This window comes from Canis aureus, chromosome 10 (genome assembly GCF_053574225.1).
Source record: "Canis aureus isolate CA01 chromosome 10, VMU_Caureus_v.1.0, whole genome shotgun sequence".
Classification (NCBI taxonomy): domain Eukaryota; kingdom Metazoa; phylum Chordata; class Mammalia; order Carnivora; family Canidae; genus Canis; species Canis aureus.
The window spans coordinates 50,401,938-50,428,697 of record NC_135620.1 but is presented as its reverse complement, the minus strand read 5'-3'; the positions used below and the strand labels follow the sequence as shown (position 1 = coordinate 50,428,697).

Sequence of the window (26,760 nt, the reverse complement as noted above, 5' to 3'; positions counted from 1 at the left end):
TTTTTCACCTAGTCTTTGTCTGGTTGGTATACGTTTTTGGCAGATTCTGTAATTCTGTGAAGGTTGACTTGTGCTGTTATGCCAGCTCATTAGGTGCCTTGTGGAAGGACAAAGCCATGGAGTTCCCTACTCCATTAGTTTTGATGATGCTATTCTTCTGAGTTTTCTTTTAAGCAGCATATAAGAAATAGCAAAGGAAGTTAAAGGTCAATCTTTCCTGTCTGTTCTTCATACTTAGAAGAAAGCAAATATACAACCATACAAACTGTTCCATGTCGTCATTAACACTTCTGACCCCATACATCCACCCATTCCTCTTTCTTTTCAAAGAGAGAGGCTTTTTCTAATTGGTGCAGTGGATGACAGGTTACTGCCTGCCTACACTAAGCTCCATTTTCTGTCAGTCCTGGTTGAACACAAGATGGAAGTAATCCCTTCCCTTCTCTGAGTCTATATTGTAAACTCAGTTGGATTGAAATCTGTCTGTATTCCTGATCACTGGAGCTTGGTGAGCATGGGCTGTTATGCTCTTTAGATTATGCTCTTATCACTTTAGATGGCAGGATAATGATATTGTTCAGGTTATATATTGAAACACTCTTCCACAGAGAATGGAGACAATATGAAGAAAACCAATTGTAATCACAGATTTAATTAGTTCCTTTTTATCAATTCCGTTTATGTAATACTAAAGTTAATATATTGATTTCCCTCATATGATTCTTTGTGTGTGTGCACTTTTTCTTCCATCAGTACCAGCAATATTAGTGGTTGAAAGGAAATGATTAATTATCCACCACAAATTATGCTTTATCTGGAACACAATGAAAAATAGAGTGGGACTTACATTTAGTAACTAGAGTGAACAGATTTATGTATATAGGTCAAAGTGTAGCCATTAATGAAAGAGACATTAGTAAGAGACTCAAGCCCTTTTTGTACAGGATAAATCCACTTTTACCATGGCTATCCTACCTTATCATGTGGTTCTTTTTAAACTGGTATGATGTTTTTAGGCCTTGGTACTTAACAATGGAGTCGTAGCTGTTGGTATTGGCCACCTTAGGAGTGGCGCAGAGTTAAATAGGCTGCAAATAGTTTTCTTTTAATCCTTAATTATTCTCTATGTTGTGTTGTGGTTTTTTCCGTTGAGTTGTAGGACAGAAGTTAATCTGCAGAAGATAGTTAACTTGTACAGGAGATAGAGTTTAATAGCTTATGATACATTTAGCTATAGAATTCTAGTGGTAAGCATTCATGGGTGGTATCTTATTATCAGTCTCAAAATCTGTTCTTTATATTATTTCAAACTCTAGGACTAAGAAAATATGTATATCTTTTTTTTAAATTTTTTTAATTTATTATTTATGATAGTCACAGAGAGAGAGAGAGAGGCAGAGACACAGGCAGAGGGAGAAGCAGGCTCCATGCACCAGAAGCCCGACGTGGGATTCGATCCCGGGTCTCCAGGATCGCGCCCTGGGCCAAAGGCAGGCGCCAAACCGCTGCGCCACCCAGGGATCCCTATCTTTTTTTTTTTTTAAGAGATGGTGGTAGAAGTTATATATCCTACAGTCATTGATTACCCCCTTCTATCTAGCTAGCATATGATAGGTTTGTAATATGTAGACTTTAGTCATGGTTTTGAATTTAAAGAACCCAGAAAGAAATTAGAAAAGGAATAAATATAATGGCACAATATTTAAGGCTATAGATAGGTAATCACTAATATGAGTGGTTGGAGAATTCACCCTTTAAATTTTTGAAAACTTTATGAAGTATAGATAAAAAATGTGGACAGAATTGAGGAAGCCCATGAGAGCACTATTTTATCTGAGTTTTAAGGTAACACAGTTATTTCAGGAGGTGATGCTGGTAAGAAGAGACCTTGACTAGAAACCGTGTGGAGTTGAATGCTAAGAGGAAGCACTGGCATGAAAGACACCACAGAGGACCCAGAGAGGCCACTTGTTAACACATTAAATCCAGGCTTCTGTGTAATCTGCATCTGATGTGTTTCCTCATTGGGGCCATACAAAGCAGGGGAGTTTAATACATTTGAAAAATGAATAATTTTGGTAAATTCTAAACTCTCTGACTTCTAGGAAAAGATGCTAGGAAAAAACTGTGTCTGGACTATAAATAAAAGTAAAAGAAAATGAAATCAAAGAAGCAGTAAAGAGTGTCAGCCCTACACTTAGTGGAAAAGAATAGAGAGTGAATTAGGAAACTCAGTTGAGATTTCTGCAAAGTGATGTGGGTAAACAGTAGAAAATGGAGCCCTGGAGGACAATGCGTTTTGGACAGCAAAATATTTCTGCTATCATTGATGTCAGCAAAAGTTACTTATGGGAAAATTGAAAATGGTAAAATTGAAGATCTTAGAGAAACTTTTTTGGGGGAGTTTTGGGGGAGAAGCATGTAGCTAAGATGTTTGTTCTCACTAGAACCTCTTCCCCCCATCTTCAGAAATCCTAAGAGAAGCTTCAGTTCAGGATTCTATAGTAGGTATTTCTCCATCAGAAAGGAGCACAATAGGAAAAACATAACAAAGGAGCTTTTCGTTTTAAAATACTCAAACAAGAGGCAGGGGGTGGTAGCAAAAGCCAATGCCCAAAGCACCAGAAAAAAAGTCTACTCAGTAGAAAGGAAATGACCTCAACCGAAGGCCACATTTCATGCAGCATTGGATGTCCAAAAAATGGTTCCAATGAAGAAGATGAAGAAAGACTTTATGTAGATGGCATGGGGAAGATTTGAGCCTTAAGCAGTTGACAAAGGGGGCTATCATTGCAATTTTCTAGTGTTTTCATAAGAAGACAGATACGGGATGCTATTATCTATGAAATAAAGCATAAAGCAAAGGCAGATTTTTCCTGCAGCTATGTTAATCATAATATTGTGGTCAACTACTTGATGAAGGGTTTCTCACAATTGTGTTTAGGTTCATTGATTTTTGATGATTGCTATTGACTAAAATACTAGTGAGGGTGAATACAAGAAAATATATACTTTTCCATTAAGATACTCACTACTCCTTTCCATCTCTTAGAAATTTCTGAGTCTCTTTTTTTCTTTCATTTTTTGACTATAATAAGCAGTGTGAGTCTGAATTAAACTACGCATTAAGATATGGAAGCATTGCTTTTTCCTAGGGTAATTGTAGGGCCTGGGAATTTTACATGAATATTTATAATTTTGTGATTTATAATAATCCTACATGCATTATCACTTTTTTTGGCCTCTTTAAATAGTGAATATATTGAAGATTCTGAATTAACTCTAAAAATCTTAATCCAAAAATAACCAATAGCCCAGTTACATCCAGGTATCTAAGGATGGCCAAGATTAATCTGAGTTAAGAAAGTAAGTTGAAAATAAATATAAACATTATTTTATTTTTATCTTATTCTACAAGGAAAAGGCTAATTCTTATTGAACTTCAGTGCTACCCTAAGCATTTGTTAACAGCAAGGAGGTTCTATTGAACAAACTCTATCAGGTTTATATTGCTGATTTTTGTCATTACGTGATATTTGGGAAGCTCTATTGGGCATTTTGGCTGGGCATAATCTAAAATGAGTAATAGAAGAGAAAATGAAGCTCAGGCCCATGAGGCAGCTTGGCCTTAAAGTGAATTTAATTGATATAATCTATCAGGGCAAAATGTATTTTAGGGCAAAAGTTGTATTGTTCAACAGTGTTTTCTGGAGGATGCATGAAGAAACTGTGGTTGGCTTTTGGGGCTGGTCTCATAAAAATGAGAGCAAGGTTGCATTAAATATTTCTACACTCTTCATCCAAGGGGACAACTTTGGGATTAAAAAAAAAAACAAAAAACCTGAGTTGCTAAATCTGATGGGTTAGATAACCAGATCTATCAGTGTTAAAAAGAACACCATGCTCGGGCAGCCCCGGTGGCTCAGCGGTTTAGTACCACCTTCAGCCCAGGGTGTGATCCTGGAGATCCGGGATCGAGTCCCATGTCAAGCTCCCTGCATGGAGCCTGCTTCCTCCTCTGCCTGTGTCTGTGCCTCTGTCTCTCTCTGTCTCTCATGAATAAATAAATAAAATTAAAAAAAAAAAAAAAAAAAGGAACACCATGCTCTTGTCTTCCTAATTCTGGAAAGGGTTTATGCTTTCAGAGAAAAACATGAGTTATGTTTCTGCTTCCTTTCTCCATTTCACATAAATAGAAGCAGGTACACTGATCTTATTAAAAATAATGAAAACAAATTCTTTGAATATAGAATAGTAAGTAACTATTTGCTTCTCTTGTTAGAGTAGGCTGCCTTCAGGATAAAGATACTCTCCCCTTTCCTTTTCTGGCTTCCATGTAATACGCACTGTTGGTACATAATAGATATCTGAACACAGGTCAAGAGATATATCTCTAAGATGAGGGTGAGGTAGCAATTCTCTCATATGATTAGATTAGGGTCTACTGGAAGACTCTGTCTGCAGCTGGTACTTGGGATATGGGGTGTTAGGATATAATAGATTAAAACCTAGTTGTAGTCACATATCCAAGAGCCTTTTCAGGAACAAAGCTGATGATCAGTTTCCATCTGTTTGACGTTTTGGCGTTTTTTAAAAATCTTCTTTACTGGTGACATGAACAAACACTATTTGTGTTTATGTTCAAAAGTAAAACTTTGCTTTTATCTTCCACTATCCTTTAAACTTCATTCAGTATAGATGATTTTCCCATTCCACAGTGAAAATTAAGGCAAACCACATAGATTTTTATGCCTCTGACACTTCTATGGTTACTCTTACCCGCTGAGTAATTATGAAAATTAAGTATTAGTTTAGCATTGAATCTTCAACAATACATATGTTTTAAAGCCATGAAATCCTTTTTATCTCAGCCATTATCATACCTTTTAGCAGTGACTAAATTGGCTTTTAATACAAGTATGCTACTTACATGATACACTTAGGTTTAAAGATCTAGAACACAGAATTCTTCAAATTAAAATATTTACTAGGTTAGATTAACAAAAAATTAAAAGAAGAGTTAACCAGGGTGTAGTCATTACAAGGACAGAACCAAAACCCTGTGTTCCTAATAGACTTAGTAGTATAGTAGATGGGGAAGTACTGAGGGCCAGAGTGATACATCAGTTTTACTCAAAATCCACGCATTTCGGTACCATCTTATAAATATTGCCATATTGGCATACCACCATAATAGTTATTTATATTTTATAAATGAGATATGTTTACCTAAGTAAATTGATCTCTAACAGAGCTTTATCTTAGTACCAAAGTGAAGAATAACTATTTTTTGCATTTTGCAGCTTTTGTCCAGAGTGAGACAGAATATACCTTGGACCACAGAAATTGGAAATACTTTCTTAGCCATCAAATGATAATTGGGTGATAATTAGAGCACCTAAATTGTGTTTCTAATCTGGAGCTTGTTCTTTACCAGAGAATTTATTTTGTTTGAGGTAGTGGCAGTAGCAACAGCCAGTTTGTAGGAGCAGTAGGGACAAAACTGCGTGCTATCGCAGCTAAAGGTTAAGTCAGTGTACCCTGTGATATGGTGGTGTACCCTGTAGTAAGTGGTTTGAGAGCTGCAACAGCAGAAACAGAATCCTCATGATACTGATTCTCTGGCAGAGCTTTGCTGATCATTTGGTCTGAGAGAATTTTCTCAGAATCTTAATAACTCATTGATTTTTCCAATTACTTTCAGTAAAATATTTTTCTACATTAATCAACCAGAGTACAGTTAAGTTGCACACAACTGAGAGCCTTAAATGGTATATGAGCAATACAAAATAAGAAAGATAAGTGCAGTAAAACCAATCATTATATATTCATTTAAATGCACCTTAAAGCATGTGGCAGTACTCTGGTGGTGCATACACATGTAACTCTTTGGAAAAATTCTTCTTTGATATCTTCAAAAATTTTAGAACTAGAGCTACTTTTATTATAAATAGAGACAGGGATTGGAGAAGGGAGAGAAATATGACCTGACAAACTAAAAGCACAAATATGAGAGTAGTTAAGAGTTAATGAAAAGTTAATCCAAAGGTTAGAATTTTTTTTTGGATAAAATAGGTCTTATGGGTTCTGAGATCTAAAAATATACATATTCAAAATTCTTAGGTAATCAAATGTACTGTGAGAATGGTAGTCCTGCATATCTGTCTATAGCCATTTACTTAGATGGGTAAGGATTTGAGGAAAGAGAGGATCAAAGATGAGACATAAATATGGACAGACATGGGCTTCATAAAACTAAGAGAGAATAGCAGGCTCTTTTTCCTCACATGTTTTGAGCCCTTCACTTATTGTTCCTCACTGACACTCCTTCTATTGTTTTCATCTTCTTTTTTTAATCATCTGCAAAGGTCATAAATACAATAGTCATGTATAGTTTTGTTTGTATTTTTATTTATAATAGAAATATAGAGTATTTTTTCAAATCAGGAGAAAGGTAAGCAAAGGATTTTGTATGAAAAACAAAAGACAAAATGGTAGCTAGTCATATTTTCACCTACACATATAATTTACCTACTACATAATTTTACTATGTTGATTCTTATTTGGCCCTTTTATTGCTCTTAAATACCAGTTTGAATCATATAAAATAGTTTTTTATGGGGAGATGAAAAATTGTTTAACGTTGAATATTGACCCTTCCATTGGCAGTGATTCGACTTAAATCATATGCCGAGGAATAATTGTGAATGTAGAAAATTTGCTAGATAAGAATGCTGATGTTAATTGTAGACATATGTTCAGAACGAGAGGTTTTGGAGAATACTATTCGTGAGGAATGTCTTCCCATATTAAACTCAAGGATTATTTGGATGGAGAACTTAAAAATAATTATTACTGCAATAGTATATTGACTGAAAATTTTCTTGTTGTTCTGAAATTGTGGCCAAGGCCCAAAGGAGGAAGAATATCCTCACATTTTCAAGAAAATGACCAGCTGCGAGGATTTTCATATGGCATTTACTATTTAACCTAAATATCCAATAAATCTCCCCTCTGTATACATTCAGGACAGGGGTGGGAATGATCATCTTTGTATGTGATGTGAAAGATTCACATGTGATGAAGAGGAAACTAAGAACTCTCCTTCCCAAAGACAAGTGAGAAGAGTACTCAAAAAAATTGGAGGAGGTATCTGAAAGAGGAGTGTGTTGACATTTTTTTTTCCCGAATCAGGCATCTAATTAGGTATTATATGTGTTCATACTTTTGTTGTGTTACTGAACAAACAGAGGAGAATTGGAGAGAGGTGGGCTGAAAAAAAGAGCTTCAGTGCTCCTGATGTTTCAGGATTTGGCTTGTTAAGAATTTGTGAAATTCCTGTAAATTGAGTGTTCACCATGAAGGATCACCAGGCTTCGGTCATTTTCCAGAGGCTTTCAGCAGTAAGTGTTGCACAATGGAGTATCAATCATAATTCTTGAGTAGAGGTGTAAGTGTCTTGATTTTAAGACAATACTACCCATTTTAAGACATACTGCCCATTGGTTCAAACGTTTGGGGATGTCATCTCAAAGAACTACTGTGCCTTTTTAAAAACCTATCCCCTTCAAGTATATTTTTTACTTTTCTACTATGTTTTGTTTTTATTTTTCTTTTCATTCAGTGAATTGCATGTTTATGGTAAGAATTTGTGTTTGGTCACCTGGTCTCCCCAATACAAAGAAAGAGATTATCATTTTTAATTATGATCCATTTTTCAATTTTAATAAATTCTCAATATGTCAGTAGTTTATTAAGAATATTTGCTGAGGGCAGCCTGGTTGACTCAGTGGTTTAGCACCACCTACAGCCCAGGACGTGATCCTGGAGACCTGGGATCGATTCCCACATCAGGCTCCCTGCATGGAGCCTGCTTCTCCCTCTGTCTGTGTCTCTGCCTCTCTCTCTCTTTCTCTCTCTCTCATAAATAAAATCTTAAAAAAAGTATTTATTGAATATGTGCTGGTATATTTGTTCATCTCTAAATAAACATGGCAAGTAAATGTGAGCTCAGGAAATGTAACTGAAGAGTTGCTCTTCAGTATTAGGCTTCATTTTTACTTTTATATTGAAGTATAGTGTTCAGAAGCATGCATAAATTATTCTTCTTTTAGTAACTTTTACTGTTCTTCTGCAGCTGGTAGCCAGGCCTTTCATTTTCACTATAATATCAAATAAGTCCACTGACATTTAAATACTGTTTATACATCTAACACATGGAAATTCAGAATATTTTTCTAGCTTAGGAATTAAAGACATATAGCAGTAATTAAGGTATTTTATTTAGTCTTGACCTGATGGTTTTGTTTCTTATAATTTATCATGTTTAATTCTGGTAGAAGTATCTTTTTTTTTTTTTTTTTTTTTTTAGTATCTTAAATAACTTTAAAGGGCATTGAAAGTATTCCAGGGATTTAAAGGATTTAGTGGATTTTTCTGGAAAGATGAAAATTTAACATTTAGTTTTCAATTAGTAATAATCGTGTCTCGGATAAACCTCACTGGCTACGATACTGCCACTGCACAAAGCTAAATTTAACATTTAGGATATGAAGTAGTGTAACTTTGCAAACAATATTTAGGAATAGCTGATAAATGACCCTTTTTAATTCTTTGATCTAGTAATATACACAATAAATGACTACATTTGGGAAAACTTTAGATTGTTTTTATGTACATATGCAGAATATATACAAATGTACATATATTCTAATATCTACATACATGTAAAGTTAAATGTGAACATGCTTGCAGTATGTCTTTTTTTAATCTCATAATGGTTGTGATAACTCTCTAATAGGTTATGAACCGAATCTACTATTTTGCTCAAGAGCCTAGATTGTTTTACATGAACACTTTAACTAGCCATCACTCTTGAGCATAAAATTATATTAAGTTAAATTAACAGATGATTTAATATAAGAAGCCTGAGTTGACAATTCCTTTTTCTCTTAGAACCCGAATGTTTAAAATGATCCTTTTATTATGAGTAGTAGGAGAGAAAGTTACCTTCCGACTTCTAACAATGGCTACAGTGCTGATGGTTGTGGCTGGGCCAATATTTTCATCTGCAATGGGTTATTAAAAACATGTTTGAAAATAAAACAATAAAAGTGCATATTATATTTGAGAATTCTGTTCATAGAAAGATTAAACATATTTTAAAATCTTCTATTCTTCCTCTAAAGATGCTGCCTTCCTTTTACCTTGGCAACCCAGGTGAGAGATAAGACGCACCCTTTTTATGTTCGTGTTTGCATTTTGGTGATCTACTAATGATCTGTTCCAACTGATACTGGAGACTTTTAGCTAGGTGTTTCTCTCTCTGTATTACTGTATTCCTTTTCCACACCAGTGACCACCCAAATACTCACCCCTTGTGGGTTAAGGAAACATAATCAATCCTAGTCATTAAGGGATTGATGCCGTAAAGTAAGTTGAGATTGGATGAGTCTTAAATAAAGGCTTAGCATGATCAAGCAAGTTCCAAGTTGTCAGGAAGCTTCAAAGAGTTTCTTCATCAAACTGGAGATTGGAGTGGGGAGGAAAAGGGAAAAGGATGTAAATCTGGGAGAAAAAACATCATCATTCAGCTCAGTAATGTGATGCATGAAGGGTATGTGTATTATAATAGACAAACCTGATTGTATGATCACTGAATATGACTGAATATGATCACAGAATATCATTTGAATGTCGTGTCTATATCTTACTAATACTGTTGTTTCTTTTACATTTCCAGTGTTTGTAGAACCCAAAGATGTTACAATCTTTGGAAAAAAATTCTGTCCATTCTGTTTTCACTTGTACTGTTCACCTATTAGGCAAATGAAGACTCAACTGATAGAAATATAAAAGGTTTCTTTTCATTATTTATTTTCTTTTTTTTCTTCTAGATTTTCATACCTTTTTTTTCTTCACTATTGTTGTCTTGGCCAAAATATTGTTATGCCAAGACCTTGAGACTTATGTATGCAGACTTCTGATAGTACTTCATTGTACCAATTTTACCTAACTCGAGAAAGTAGGTATGGCAGAAAGTTTTAGCGAATTTTTTACATCCTCTGAATTTACCTGAATATCTAACTCCTGGATTATTTACTTTAAAAAGGCAAGACCATATCAGGTGATTTGTCTGTCTTTGTGGACACAGGTAAATTAAGTACTGCTGATGAATATCATCTGATGGTAAGAAAAAGAAAAATCTTCAATAGAGGATCTTTTTGAATGAAGGAGTCAAAGACAGGAAGATAAAAATATGTTTCAAACTTTATATTTAAAATAGTTCTTCACAAAAAAATTGTGCCTTAACCTCCACAGGGACAATAAAGGAGATTAGGGTAGCACTGCTTTGACATTGAATTAAGAACTATTGGATGGAGAGAAAACCAGAAGATCTAAAAGGCCTAAGAAAAAAACCCAAAAGTGTTCCATGAAGAATCTCAATATTATGTGTTTAATTTTAAATTAGAGATTTAAAATAGCAAGAATTAGAAAATAAGATGAAGAAAGGAGTGACTGTGATTAAAATGATTACAAGAGAAAACAAAGACCTTTAAATAGAAATAATTGAAAGAATGAACAGTGTAAAACTAAAAAAAAAAATACCACTAAAAACCATGGTGATACAGTGAAAGTGATTTTGCAGTATAGATACAAATACAATAAATAAGGTTATAGTATAGTGACTGACTTAAGCCTTTTCAAAGGGTTATCTTAATTTTATTGCCCAAAGTGCTTTGTATGATTGATTGAGAGACTCTAATCAGTTACTCTAACACAGTTCTCCATACTCTATCCATTCCAAAGAAATGCTACTTTTTTTATCTTCACGTTTGCATTTTCTACTTGTGAATTTTCCACTTGTTTGCTTTTGATATATTAATTTTGCCTTTAAGATTATTGGAGCAAACACTGCAATAAATCAGAAAAGTCTTCCTTTTTTATTCTGTTAGAACTTGTTTCTAGTCATATACTGTAACTGGAATCTGAGCTATTGCAGAATTAGCCAGAGAAGAAGAGTGATAATTTGGAAATGGTTGTCTTGTCAAGCTACAAGTTATCAGAGAAGCAATGACCTGAGTTACAGGAAAGCATTAGAGACAAATCATCCACCAGCAGATTGGCATACTTACAAATATGTTTCCACTCTACAGAATTCTCTGTATTTTTTCCAACCATGGGAAATGCTGACAATTGTTAATATCCTATAAATGCGTCTAGGCAGATGTGCCCTACTAATGTATCTCTCCCTTAGGTCTACTGCGAAACTTTTGACAAGATCTTCTGCCTCCTACTAGGTCAAGTAATATCCAGTGTTCTACCTCCCAGCTCCGTCTGTTCTCTCATATAGCATCATCTGTAGATCTTTGCACAGATCCTTTCTCCTTGAGCTCATTTATCCTTGGGAGGTGGGCTATTATTTCTCCTTTGTACTGAGCGCCATAGCTCAGGGCAGCTTGCAAATTCCCATTCTTATACTCTGTCAGAATTCTAGATCAGAAATTAACCTTATCTCTTTGAGGATAAAAGTCTAATCTTCTACAAAGCAGTTAGTAATTTTCAAGTAACTGGCAGACTGCATGGGATTTGGGAAATTGGAGAAAACTGTGAGGAATTATCCAGCCTCAGGAGCACTATAGCTAAGTGACAAAACATTAAGTTCCTGAGAAGATAAATAGAAAAGCACATAGATACACCTTCACTAAAGAGTGAGACAGAACTCTCTAGGAGAAAGAGCTCAGGAAGGCTGGCACACGACTAGAGTAGTAACTCCCACAGAGAAACAGATCAATGCCCCATTTATTTGGGACTTGAAAGTCCAAAACAGAGTGCTTCCAGCAGAAACAATGGAATATTGGTTCTTGTTCCATAGGATGTGATATCTGGTTATGGTATCAGAAAAATGATTTTAGAAATTATAAAGCGACATGCTTTCAACATTTATAAACCAAGAATTGACTTTTGCCAACCCTCTTAGAAAGAAAATTTTCTTTTTCCTTTGTCTTGGCCCAATCTGATAATTGGAAGTTTAAATTAGTTAAGCAGTAATTGCTCTATATTTTAAACTGGAAATGGGGAATTCTGTTATTCTGAGAAGCAATAATCTCTAATCCTCCACTGCATTAATGATTAGAGTGCTTAATAACCTGTTGGCATCTTGCATCATACCCACTCAACTTATATGCTCCGATCTGTGTCACAGAGTTGAAAAGATCAAAATTGCATTTTCCTGATGTACTGACTTCAGTTCTACTTTAGATTTCTCTTTCTCAGACATTTCCCAAGAAGGAAAATGGAAACTGTATTTTCCCTGGCAACAGAAGGCAGGCTCACAGCTCTCGTGGGCACCTGACCAGCCTCACTGTTCTGGAGCTCCAGCCAGCTGAGGGCAGCATACCTGAAACTCCTAAGACCTCCTGCCCCTCAGCCTTTTTTTTTTTTTTTATCAGGTTAGTAAGTAAGTTACTTCCAGCATTAAATCCCTTCCCTTGCTTTTCATTCCTAACTACAGGAGCTCTCTTAGGAAGGCACGTTTTTTTTTTTTTTTTTTTTTTTTTTTTTTTTTTACTTTTTTTTTTTTTTTTTTTTTATTGGTGTTCAATTTACTAACATACAGAATAACACCCAGTGCCCGTCACCCATTCACTCCCACCCCCCGCCCTCCTCCCCTTCTACCACCCCTAGTTCGTTTCCCAGAGTTAGCAGTCTTTACGTTCTGTCTCCCTTTCTGATATTTCCCACACATTTCTTCTCCCTTCCCTTATTTTCCCTTTCACTATTATTTATATTCCCCAAATGAATGAGAACATATAATGTTTGTCCTTCTCCGACTGACTTACTTCACTCAGCATAATACCCTCCAGTTCCATCCACGTTGAAGCAAATGGTGGGTATTTGTCATTTCTAATAGCTGAGTAATATTCCATTGTATACATAAACCACATCTTCTTTATCCATTCATCTTTCGTTGGACACCGAGGCTAGGAAGGCACGTTTGAGAAACAAGGCTCTCCTAACTTTCCTTGAATCCTATCTCTACACTGTATTTTTAATTTTTAAACTAAATTTTCCAAAAATTAGAACCACCAATAATGAGATAGGTAGATGTCTATTGATTTATTTATTAAATTCTAAATAAAAAATCACCATTGTATGTAAACTTCGAATTGTTATGTAATTATTAAGGTCATAAAAATAATTAAAGATTTTAAATGGCTACATAGTATATAACTACTAGTAACATTTTAGCTCTTAGTGTCAAAAAAGAGCATGCTTATTTGGCTTCATCTATGTGAAAATCACATCTCTGTGAAAAATGCTTTTCTCAATCTCTTTTCAGGCTTTAAATTTTCATTGTCAACTTTCTAAACAGTATTTCTTCCTACTGATAATTTTTTTCTGTTAATAACATTGAACAATTAGAACTTTGACAGACTTGTGAATTAGTTTTATGTCTTTGATAATTTTATTATAATTCTTTAGACCTTAATAATTACATAACAATTCCAAGTTTACATACAATGATGAAATTTTATTTTAGAATTTAATTAATAAAACAAATGTTAAGAGCTTTTCAAATTATTTACTTGATTTATTCTATGGGTACAATTGATTCCTCTATGTAAAAAATAATGTAAAAGGCAAGAAATGGCATTTTGATATGAATTTTGTTGAATCTATAGAATGCTTTGGGTAGTATGGACATTTTAATTAAATATTAATTCTTCTAGCCCAAGAGCACAGGCTATCTTTCCATTTGTGTCATCTTTAATTTCTTTCATCATTGCTTCATAGTTTTAAGAGTACAGGTCTTTTGCCACCGTGGCTAAGTTTATTCTTAAGTATTTTTTGTATAATTGTAAATGGAATTGTTTTCTTAATTTCTCTTCTATTTCATTTTTAGCATATAGTAATGTAACAGATTTCTGTATATTAATTTTGTATCTACAACTTTACTGAATTCATTTATTACTTTTAATAGTTTTTTTGGTGGAATTTTTAGGGTTTTCTATGTATAATATGTTGCTGCAAATATTGACAAAGATGAAAAGTACAGCATAGGGAATATAATCAATGGTATTCCAGTAGGGCTGTATGGTGACAAATGCTAGCTACGCTTGTGGAGAGCATAGTGTAACATATAGAGTTGTCAAATCACTATGTTTCATACTGAAACCAACGTAACATTGTGTGTCAACTATACTCAAATAAAGAAAGGCAAGAAATGGGGTAAAAGAGAATATATAAAGACATCAGAAGAGACACTGATGACTTAATGTAGTTATTGAGACTGTATTATATGATAATATGAATCTTTCATATTTTTGTCATGCCAAAATTGAAAGCCAACTCTCAGGTAAAATGAAAAAGATTCCTCAAGAAAGAGAAGAATATTTCATTACTAATCATGAGTACAGTTTTATTAGATTAATCTTATAATAGGCATATTGAGTAATATTGAACAATTATTTCAACAATAGTTAACACTGTCTTCAAATTACTATTCTTGCACTGACCCTTGAGAGAGCTTGACACTACTTGATGTTTCAGAAGTTCAGTTGCTTCCTCTCAGTTAAGTATTCTTTATTAGCTATTGACTAATTCTTAGAACCCTTACCTTTGACCTGGATTTTTCAACCCCTATTTGTTGTCATTTGGGGATAAATAGTTCTTTGTTATGGAGGCTATCTTGTATACTGTAGGAGGTTTAGCAGCACTGGCCTCTACTCACTTGATATAGATGCACTTGAATGCCCCCTTCCCTGTCTTGACAAGTAAACTGTCTCCAGACATTGTCAAATGTCCCTAGGAGTAAAATTTACTTGTGGTTGAGAACCACTGCTTTAGACTGTTGTGTCATATCACAGACTCAAAAAAGTCCAGTTAAATGGGTATATTTAACAGGAAACTATATATTCTTTGCATATTCATAGCCAGCATGGTCTATGATAGTCCAATCATGCTAAGATCATTGGCTAATATTGAGTCTTCTCTTAGAAGACTATCTGATTTTTTAAAATTTTCTGTATTTTATTGTGTTTTACCCAATTAGAACTGGGGTAGGGGGAGGAAATCATTTGACAAAGAAACCATAATTAACAATAAATTTTAAGAAATGGGGCTTTCAAACTTCTTGGTTTTTCTAGACTACTATGATATTTTAAAGGTAAATATTAACCCAAATATATGAAGCTGATCAACATCCAAGTGTATTGCAATCATCAGTTGTCATCCTCATGATTGTGTGCATATGAATGAGCTTTTCTTTTGAATCACTTTTCAGGCAGTCTTTGAATTCCTCTACAAAAGTACATATTTTGTTGCCTACAAGAAAAAGGCTCAAAATTCAGTATTTCCCACTCTGTAATTGCTACTTAACTTTGAACAGATAATTCATTTAAAAATTTTATCCTTTGGGGCACCCAAATGGCTCAGTTGGTTGAGCATCCGACTCTTGTTTTCAGCTCAGGTCATGATCTCGTGGGTTGTGATCTCATGGTTGGTGAGATGTAGCTCTGGGTGAGGTTCCACTTAGCGGGGAGCCTGCTTGGGGATTCTTTCCCTCTCCTTCACTCAGACTCTCTCTCTCTCTCTCTTTCTCTCTCATTTTCTCTTTCTTTTTTAAATAAATAAGTAAATCTTAAAAAAAATATCCTTTAGTCTCCAGATATGAAATAAGGTTTCAGTATTTGTTTCTAACCTGAGAAAAATATTCTGAGGATTCAGAAAATAACTCAGAAATGCTTTGCAATGCTCAAGTGTATGAGACCAGACTGTAAGAGTGGGTTACACCTAACCAGACATCAAATATTCAATTTTGAGAAAATCATGACCAAGGCAAAGTTGCTTATGGTGTGTAATTACTTTAGAGAGGCGTCAAGCCCTTACCCTTTTAGGAAAGTATTCAGTGTATAGAGTTTTTTCTCTTACATTTTTCTCCATATATTCTTGACACCTTGTAGTAGTACCTGCAAGTTATTTCCAATTAGTTCACTTGGCTGTGTATGTTTTATTGAATTTAATTTCCACTATATCATCTTATATTTGTATCACAATTGGTGATATTTTGTATAAGAAAATCATGGCACTGTTCTAGTTTCTAACACTGCCATTCCACACATCCCTGAGTCACTGCAATTTGTTCTCTGGTTGTTACCCAGCAAACTTCTATTGAGCCAGTACTCTGGACTAAGATCTTTGCAGTGAATATATTGACTGATAACCAATTGAAATCAACAAACCTTTCATCCTATGGAAAAATCCATATATTTACATGTCTCAAATGCAGTAGCATGTATTTTAAATTTTACTGTGGAAAAGGTTGGACAAGGTACAGTTTATGTTGAAGGGACCTTGAGAACTATAACTTTCCTGCACTAGAATATGCTTTATGTTCCATGAGAAATAATGAAGAAGATATTCATGGTGCTATTTATAAGACACTGATAGCATTTAGTATAAGGTAAGAAATTTTTGCATGTATTCAAATCTTGCCTATTAACATTTCCTACAGAAACTTTTAACATTGAAATTGCCCTAGTGTTACTCAAACCATTGTAATTTAAAATGCTGTTTCAATTTTCTTTAGTTTCATAAATAAAAATCTACTATAAAAGTAAATATGAGCAGTTGTTTTTGTGTATATTATTAAATATTTAGCTAGTGTTAATTTGGTAAAATTGATATTCTCTAATGCCTGTCTTTTGTGATACCCTCTTTCTGGAGTTTGATCACTACAATAGGTTTTCTTCTCCTCTTAGGAACTCCCAGCATCCTCTGAACACCTTTCCTTTTTCCAAACAACTCCTTGTACCCTTTCCTTCACTCACACACTTCTGCTGTTATACTATGTCACAGGGAATTGCTAATTTTGACATAATACATAAAACAGAGACAAGAGAGAGCCAGGGCATAAATATAAGGAGTTAGGATTCAGGAGAGATCAGAGACACCTGAAATTAAGGTGAACAGATAATTTATTATCCAAAGTGGTTACTTTAGAAACTGAAAAAGGATGATATTATTACATTAGTATAACAGGCATACAACCCATTGTCAAACACCCTATTCATTGCCATTGACTATGAGAGTTTAATGCAAGATACCTTTGGTTGTGCTTGGGATTTGATGCAGTTTTCAATTTTCATAGTAGTCTGCAGATTTAAAATTTGTTTTGTCATATTGTTTTCTGTTAATCAATCCTCTATTTGGCCTAATATTAAATATTTGCTATAGGTGTGGAAATGGATTTCCCATATGATATGTCTTCCCTATTGCTGATTCAATAATCATGCTAATTATAATGGAATACCCAGACCTATACACACATACACATACCTAGTACATAATTATAGAATCATGTGTCAAATAAGGTAAATTATATTATTTAGCTTAACTTTAATCTTTTTTTTCTTACTAACACAGTTGATACCCCAATGTGGAAATTATTCAATAAGAACAGATTAGATTTAAAGCACAAATTTACTCACTAACCCATCTATTTAGGGGAGTTGCAATGTTCCCAAGAATAGTGAATTGGTTTTGAAAGTGACTGACATTCCATTTAAAGTTAGGCAAACCCAGAAACTAGTGATTTGAGCAAAAATGTATTGCATATATTGCATATATATATATATATATATATATATATATATATATATATATACACACAATATATATATATATTTTTTTCTTTTTTTTTTTGAAAATCACACTCAGGTGGTGTGCAGGATTTCTTTGTATGTCCTCTACTATGTGTATTTTTCATCTGTTTTCTTCTCTCATCCCTAAAATGCCTTATCCCCCAAATATATTCTTTTGGATTATTTTGATTCGATTGTCGTTGTAACCTTCCCTGCAGTTTCACACTCTTCAAATTCACCCTTGACCCTTTAGCCATAGTCATCTAGATAAAATACAAATGTAATTATGCCACCCTCAAGTTAGTAATTCAAAAGCTCCTCACTATCTGTGGGGAGAGCATATCCAAACTACCTAGTGTAACACGCCAAGGATCCTGTGTATCGTGCCCCCTCTCTGACATCTTTCATTTTCTTTATCCTTTCCATGCCTTTACTCGTGCCATTCTCTCTTAAATTCCTCTTTTCCCTTCAACTGGACAGCATCTGCTAATTTTGTAAATTTCAAGTTGAGTTCTCTACATATTTTCTGATCTGTTTCAGTCAACTAAATTTAATTACCAGTCCCTCATTTTTAGAAATTCAACTGTATTGTGTACATAGTTCTATGATATATTACTTAGACTATTTTATTTCATGCAGGCATCTGAAAATCAGTGAGTATATTTTCATTCTTAACTTCCAAGACAAAACAAAGCATGTGATAGAAAGAATTAAATATTCTGCTTCAAGCATAAATAAACGAATTACTGTAGCCTATCCTTTCTAAAAATTGATTATATTATTTTAGGTTTTCAGATTATAAGACCCTTATTGATATGGCGGCTAAATTAATTAACTATTTAGATTTTACAGTCCCTTCTACTCCTAGTGCACTATGGCCCAGCCTACATAGGCCAGTTAAGGAAGTGAAATTCTAAGTTGATCCTGTCTAGATCTTTTGAGTAAGTCAGCACTATATACTACACAGGAGAACATTAACTACCTTTTACTGTAAACCTGTATATCACTTTTTTTTCATGTACCAGATGACTGATGAAACTAAAAGAAGTAGACCCTTAAGAGTAAATCCGTCAAAAGCAGAGAGATGCATTGCTCTTTTCTACCTGATGATTTGAGTCATCTATCAAAATGTCCCAGGCCATGCTATAGGGTTTAACTATAAAACCTTGAATATTATAGAATGTTATGTATCATATTTTAAAAGAGGTTTTGGGATAAAGAAATATTTTTTTTTCATTTCTCTTGGAGAGTTGTTTCAGTTAGCTTTAAAATACAAGATGAATGAAAATGTTGAAGCCAATATTTCTAGGTGTTTGCAAAGAATATCTAAAACTGCTAATAAGAAAGATGGCTTATTTTAAGTATTTCCTTTTCTATTTAGTATTGAAATTAAATTATACAAATGATGGATCAGATCATAGTTTTATGTGCATTCTTTCTCTCTCTACATTGCATATCTAATTATCTTCTCCCATTTTTCTACCTCTCACTGTCTCTTATTTTCTTTCTATTAAAAAAAATTCTGTTTTTCCTTTTCCATATTGTCTATGTACCTCTTTATTCATCTTAGTTTTTATTGAATATTATACTTTTTCCTTATAAAAGTAGATTTCAAGAAATCTGTTGATTATCTTACATATACATTTTTTAGTAAAGATTTATTTATTTCTAGAGAGAGAAAGAATGCAAGCAGGGGGATAGGGGCATAGGGAGTGGAAGAGAGAGAATATCAAGCAGACTGCCTGCTAAGTGTGGAATCTGACATGGGACTCAGTCTCAAGACCATGAGATCATGGCCTGAGCTGAAATCAGGAGCTCGATACTCAACTGACTGAGCCACCCAGCTGCCCCAATTATTTTATTAATAAATTGAAGGAGTATTTTGTTTTTAAGCCATTTATACTTAATGCAATTACTAATGTACGTAAGTTTATTTTTTTTAAGATTTTATTTATTTATTCATGAGACACACACACACACACAGAGAGAGAGAGAGAGAGAGAGAGGCAGAGGCACAGGCAGAGAGAGAAGCAGGCTCCATGCAGGGAGCTTGATGTGGGACTCAATCCCTGGACTCCAGAATCAGGCCCTGAGCTGAAGGTGGCGCTAAACTGCTGAGCCACCGGGCTGTCCTAATTACTTGTTTAACCAACTTATAAACATTTATTGAGCATAACTATATTAAGTCACTGTGTTAGAGGTATGAAAAACCAATCTTAAAATATGACAACATTTCTATCCTTAAGGAGTTTATAGGCTATAATAAAGTGGATTATGCCATTGAATTCTCACTCAAAATGTACCCATCTATTCATTCTACACATATTTAATAAATGTCTATCTGCCAGATACATTCTATTACTACACACAGCAATTTAAACAGAGATGTACATCTCTGAATTCATTGAATTTATATTCCAGTGTATACACACAAACAGTAACAAATAATACAGTATACCAGATGGAAAAAACACATGATGGAGAATAATAAGCAAAGAAGGAGAATAAGCAGTGCCATCTTATCTACTTTAGAGAGGAGACAGAATCTAAAGCAGACTTCACATCCACCATGGAGCCTGATGTGGAGCTCGATGTCACAAACCTGAGATCATGACCTGAGCTGAAATCCAGAGTCAGACACTTAACTGACTGAACACCCTGATGCCTTAGCAGTGCCATCTTAGTATGAATGCCATTTTGGATCAGATGGCCAAGTAAAGCATCACTGATATTTGAGCACACATCTGAAGATGATGAGAATAAGTCACACAGATATGAAGTAAAAACAGCTTTCATCACAAAGATAGAGTACAAACCAAAACAGACTGTTTCCTTATGGCAGAGCACAATATATAATAATGTAATATTCAAAACCGAGATATTTAATAATATTATTGTAGTATTAAAAAGTCATTTGTTCTATTGTCTGGTGGTCTCTGGTGATTTTGAATGGAATGAGCGCAAAATAATTGTAAATATGTTGTTTCCTAAGTTGCAAATTCACTGATCTCTGAGAGAAGTAACTCCCAGAAAGGAAATTAATATGGAAGAAAGTTGTACCCAAAAATGCACTATTGTCATACGTTGTACCACAATGCGCTTACACTTTTTCCAGAAAATAATTTAACTCTCAACATAGTGCTGTGTATCACAGCAATCCTATCCAGAAATTCTGTCTTTAGTTATTTGTTAACTATGTAAAGATTAAAAAATCAATAAAGATTTAAAAATAACCTATGATATACTATACTAAAAGCAAAGAAAAGCTTAAATGGCCACATACTGTGAACATTTTCTAAGATTATTTGATTTTTCTTCTAAAGTTAATACATTTTAGGATTCATATATAGGTAGAGAATATCCTATTAAAACTACCAAAAACAAGAAGTGGAACAGTAAACGCCTGACCCAGGGCTCAACCCCCAGCAGGGTTCACTCATTGTTGAATGAAGAAATGAATGAATAATGAATGGAGGTAAAAAATTTATACACTAAGAGATTTATTTTTTTTTAAGATTTAATTTATTTATTCATGAGAGACAGAGAGAGAGAGAGGCAGAGGGAGAAGCAGGCTCCACGCAGGAAGCCCAATGCGGGACTCGATCCCAGGACCCCAGGACCACACCCTGGGCCAAAGGCAGGCACCAAACCGTTGAGCCAGCCAGGGATCCCTACACTGATAGATTTAATGACAAATGCAAATCATGATTAATCCTTGCAATTCATTTCTCTATGGTGATATTTTTTCTTAATGATCCTCCCCCTCTATAATATATTTGTGTATTAATACACTCTCATAGTACACAGCACACTCCTATTTGTAGATTTTTCACACTAACCTTGTAATCAATCTTGTTGATAGACTAGGACTTGTTTTTAAAATATGAATGATATCAAAAGTACAAAGCCAAGCTGAAATCTGGCTAGGGAAAAAAAGGAAATATTTCTCAGAAGGAAGAGGAAAAATAAAAACAGTAGGATATGAAAATAAATTCAAAGGTAAATTATTAGTTTTGTTTTCAGGGAAGAAGATAATGGAATGGCACTATGATTTGTTCTAATTACCTTCTTTCAAAAAATAACCTGTATTATGAATTGATTTCATATATATACATGAGGATTTTTTCTCAAAGGAAAGGAAGACACCAGGTCAGCTGTTCTCTGCTAAGATTCCACAGTCAAGCATTCTAACATACAATTTTTTTATTTTATAAATTCTGTGGCAATTAAAAATTAGGCACTACTCAGAACTAGCTTATTCAGGTATTCCAGAAGGCCTCTGATATCAAAGTCATGGTACTGAGCTTCTGTTGTCACTTTAGCTCTGCTGTCTTCAATATTCCCACCTATAAAATGTCTCTTGCCAATGTGCTCTGTTGATCATAAAGATAATGGGGAAAAGTTGTAGTTCTATTTCAAACTAAAGAAAACAAAATAATTCAATTTAGAGCATAAGTCTCATTTCTGATGATTTATACATACCTTTCTATTAGAAAGGGTAGAGAATGGTCACTGTTACACAAATTTTTAAAAGTCATTAAGCTATCATTTTAAAATACCTCTCCATGAGCATGATGCTTTAATTTTTATTTAAATACTGTAAAACATAGCAGTAAATTCACTGGCTTAGTAAACTTAAAATAGAGTATTCCTTTGTATTTTTTCTAATGTTAAGCACCCCCCAAAAAAAACAACTGTCCTGTTAATCAAAGTCTAGTATACCAATGCAATGTTAATCTCCTTTTTCTTTATTTCTCCATGTGTTGCAATTAAGGAATTCCATATATATCTTAGTGAGGTTTTTTTTTATTATTATTTAGATAAAATCTAAACAGGGGATAAGTCATCTTTCCCCACACCCACTCCCCAAATTGTTTATTTTTAAAAAGCACATAAGAAATATATATATGGGGAAAAACATATATAAGAAAAGTAATTCTCCCATGTGTTCCAGGCTTCATTCTCACTAAACAGATACTGCCAGTATTACAAAATTATTATTAAAAGTTCTACTCATTGTTCACAAACATACATGTCTATATACATGTGCGTGCATCTGCATTAGTGAAAAATTATCTCATATACTGTTTATCTCATATACATATTTAACTGGCTTTTGTCCACTAAAGCATAACTTGTATTTCTTTTTTAAATAATGCTTTCAGTTCTGCCTCATTCTTTTTGACAGCTTAAGACTATTCCATTTTTGGTTGCTATAATTTATGTAATTTTTCTTTTAACAACTAATGCTAATAGACATTTAGGTTGTTTTCAGGAAGATTTCTATTATGCAGCTTAAATTGTATCATGTGCATACATTTTTGCTTTTATGTCTTAGTACACGTAGGATACATTTATAGCTATAGAGTTAATCTGTTGATTTACTGTTTTTGTTTTATTACGTGTAACATGCTGTAGTGAAAAATGAAAGAGACTTGTAAGATCTGAGATGAGGTTCTCATACCTCAAAATAGATAGTTAATGTAAGGATTGTGCTAACACCTTTATATCCTCTGTGGCATATTCAGTCTTACCTCAGGTTAGCCATCTATTAAAATGAAAAGATTGGCTATGTGATCTCTAAATGTCATCTGGAAAATCCCCTTGCTTAAACAATCTTTATTCAATGTTAAATAAATATACAATCCCTCTAATTTTTTTCTAATTTTGATTTCACCCCTCACAAAAACAAAATACAAACCAAATGGTTTCCCCTCCTTCTATTCTAGATTACAAGTTCCAAGAGGGTCAACTGCAATGATTATTCTCTTTATTGCTTCTATTAGCATGTAGCTCTTCCCTGTTAAGATTTTTGGTCAAGCCTTCTGAAACAGACTTTTTTTTTTAATTTTCCTGTATTCTGTGGCAACTGGAAATTAGGCACTACTCAGGACTAGCTCATTTAGTTATACTATAAGGCTCTTGATTATTCCTTCAGATTTTTATACTATTATCACAGAAATTACAAGATACATTATCAACTACTTAAAGTCTATCATAAATTATTTTATTAATTTCAAACATTTCGATGTTAAATGCCATGCTACAGTATGTAACTCAGTGGTTTTGGGCCCATTAATTCTTTCCTGAGTTAAAAACCACAGTACTTTCTCAAAGAGACTCTAACATAAAAGATGGAAAATAACATTATATAGGAACAAGGAGTATTCACTCTATGTCTTTTTAACTCCTATGCTTCACATACTATCCAACTAGTACAGAAGAGTCAGCCTGAAAAATATGTATGGATTTATAATGTCCTCTTTCAAGATTCAGGAAAATAGCATTAGATTTAATTAGCAGTGGGACAATATATTATGTCATAACTTTACGTATTTATCATGTTTTCTAAGTTGGGGGCATAAGTACTTGTATATGAATCAATGTAAAGAGAAAAGAAGGTAGAAGAGTTCATGAGAAATTAAATAATAATATTAATCTAATAATCATTTCAGATGTTTTTTCAAAAGTCTATATCTACTTTTCAAAAGTCTGTAATATATGTTTATGCAAAAAGAAAGATAGGTCTTTCAATAACATATAGAAAGTAATTAATTGCCTGGGCAACCCAAGCTTCACTTTTAACGCTTATAAAATTAAACAAGTAAGATATGAATGTTATTATTTAAAAATGAATATTTTTTTAAAGATTTATCTATTTGAGAGAGAGAGAGCATACACACGGGGAAAGCCAAGGAAGAGGCTGAGGGAAAGAATCCCAAGCAGATCCCACTGAGTGTGGAGCTGAGGTCATGACGTGAGCCAAAATAAGAGTCGGACACTCAGTTGACTGGGTGGGCCACCCAGGTGCCCTAAAAGTGAATAACTTGATAAAACTTTATATGGAGACTGGGTAATGGACACAGTGAAGTCTTATAGGTATTGTATTTCATATGCTAATAAAGGTTAATAGAGTTACTGCAACCAATTAATAATAATAATAAAAAAACCTTGAATGTTCTAAGTAAAATCTAAACACAATGAGATGTTTGAATGATATCTGCTGTCATCCTTAGAGACTGGTAACAGTGGAATAGGCTGTTTCAAAACATCTCTTCCTACAACTAGAGAAGTATGAAAAAAAAATTTTAAGAGAAAAACAACTGTTTAAAGATGCTGGGAAGCTCCAAATCAGTCGGAATTTTGAAGGCCAATATCCTAGAAATAAAGGAGACCCATAGAAGAAAATTTAATTTAATTTGGTGTAGCTTTTACACTTGTGAAATTGAAGACTATGAAGTTGTAAAGATAATGGAAGTTTAAAAACTGAGAATATAAAAAGACCTTTGGAACATCGCATAGACCTAAGAAAATATTTTAGTTTCAGAGTCCTCTGAGGAAGAGGGCTACTGATAAGGACCTCAAACTTTGAGCTAAAACCTCCAGAATCCTATAATCTGAAAGGATTAAGGAAAACTAAAAGTATATGAATTCCTAAACAAATGCTAGAAAATGACAATCAACCTCTAAGTGTAGGTCAAATGAAAATATTCTTTAAAAATGGCAACAGAGGGCAGGGCACCTTAGTGACTCAATCAATTGTTTCCAACTCTTGATTTTGGCTCAGGCCATCATATCAGGGTCATGAGACTGAGAGAGGGGGAAGTTGGCTCTGTGCTCAGCGGGGAATCTGCTTAGGATTCTCTCAACTTCTCTCCCCCTCTAAGCTTTACCCTTGTCCTCGCTCAAATTCTCTTTCTCTCTAATAAATAAATATCTGTAAATAAATAAATAAGGCAACAAAACAAAGATATTTTTAGGCAAGCAAAAACAGAAAATTCATTATCCACAATGTAAAACCAAAGGAATTGCTAAAGAGTGATTTTCAGGCAGAAGAAAAAGGATCCAAGATGGAAGCATGGTGATATATAAGTAATGAAAAGCAAAAACAAAGAATAAATAATCAAAGAAATCTAAATGAATATTAAATATATACATGAACCATAATAATATGTGTGATTTAAAATACATAGCAATAGTAACTTAGATGCCAAAAAGTAATAAATAAATTTAAAATGGTAGGAAATTTATAGAATTTATGATAGATTTTAAGTACTTAATGTTGTATGTTGTCATTTCTATGCCACTAGTAAAAATTCTAAAGAAATAAATAACAAGAAAGTTAATGGAGGATAAAAGGACTTTTCAAAATAATTTAAAGAAGTGAAAATAATATAGTAAAATAGAATGGACATAAAACAAAAAGCAAAATTGCAGATTTAAACTTAAGTACAGGGCAGCCCTGGTGGCTCAGCAGTTTAGCACTGCCCTCAGCCCAGGGCGTGATCCTGGAGACCCGAGATCAAGTCTCACATCGGGCTCCCTGCATGGAGCCTACTTCTCCCTCTGCCTGAGTCTCTGCCTCTCTCTTTCTCTCTGTGTCTCTCATGAATAATATATTTTAAAATATATTTTTTCCGCAGTCACATCCCATCCTTCTATGTAGAAGGCATAATTTGACTTTGGTTTGATGAAAGAGAAGAGAGACAATAAATAAATATATAAAATAGGGTACTAAATGTTAAATGATAGGGGAGAGTAAATTGAGAGAAGGTAATAGAGAGTAATTGATGAAGCAACAAATGACAGTAATAGCTTAGAACAGATGCTAGGGTGGAGCTGTTTGGTTAAATTAAAACTCTCCAAACCTTGGTTTTTGTAATTAAAATATTAGGATAATAATAGTAGTTGATATAGAGGGTGGTTAGTAGGCTTAAATATAATAAATGGTATATGTAAAATATTTAGCTTGATGTCTGGAGTATAAGAAAGACACAATTAGTGTATTGGACTTAGATAAATTGTGGCAAGTAGTTATTTTATTAAACTATGGAACAGTTTTATGAGTACCTGAATACTGTCCCACTCAAGTGCCTGAGGTAATCTGTAAATTATTACAAAATACAGGATTCTCCCCTGACTATAGGAGAAAAGTAGGTTTGGGAAAAAACCACTGAGATCATAGGATGTTCAAAAGACATGTTAGTAGCTTCTGGTTTTTCTACTACTAGCCTACTTCTGGCTTTTTAGGCCTCAAACGGATAGGCTGACTGCAATGTCTAGAGTAAAGAAACATTCCAAACCTTTAAACCATTTTTACATCTTTGTTGTTTTT

The 26,760-nt window shown here is 33.9% G+C and overlaps 1 long non-coding RNA gene and 1 pseudogene across 1 annotated transcript in view; both read right to left on the bottom strand.

The window, feature by feature from the left end:
• Window positions 1-26,760, bottom strand: part of LOC144321733 (uncharacterized) — a 62,460-nt gene that overhangs the window by 22,514 nt on the left and 13,186 nt on the right. The window lies entirely within an intron of this gene.
• Window positions 8,383-8,531, bottom strand: LOC144322870 (U4 spliceosomal RNA; annotated as a pseudogene).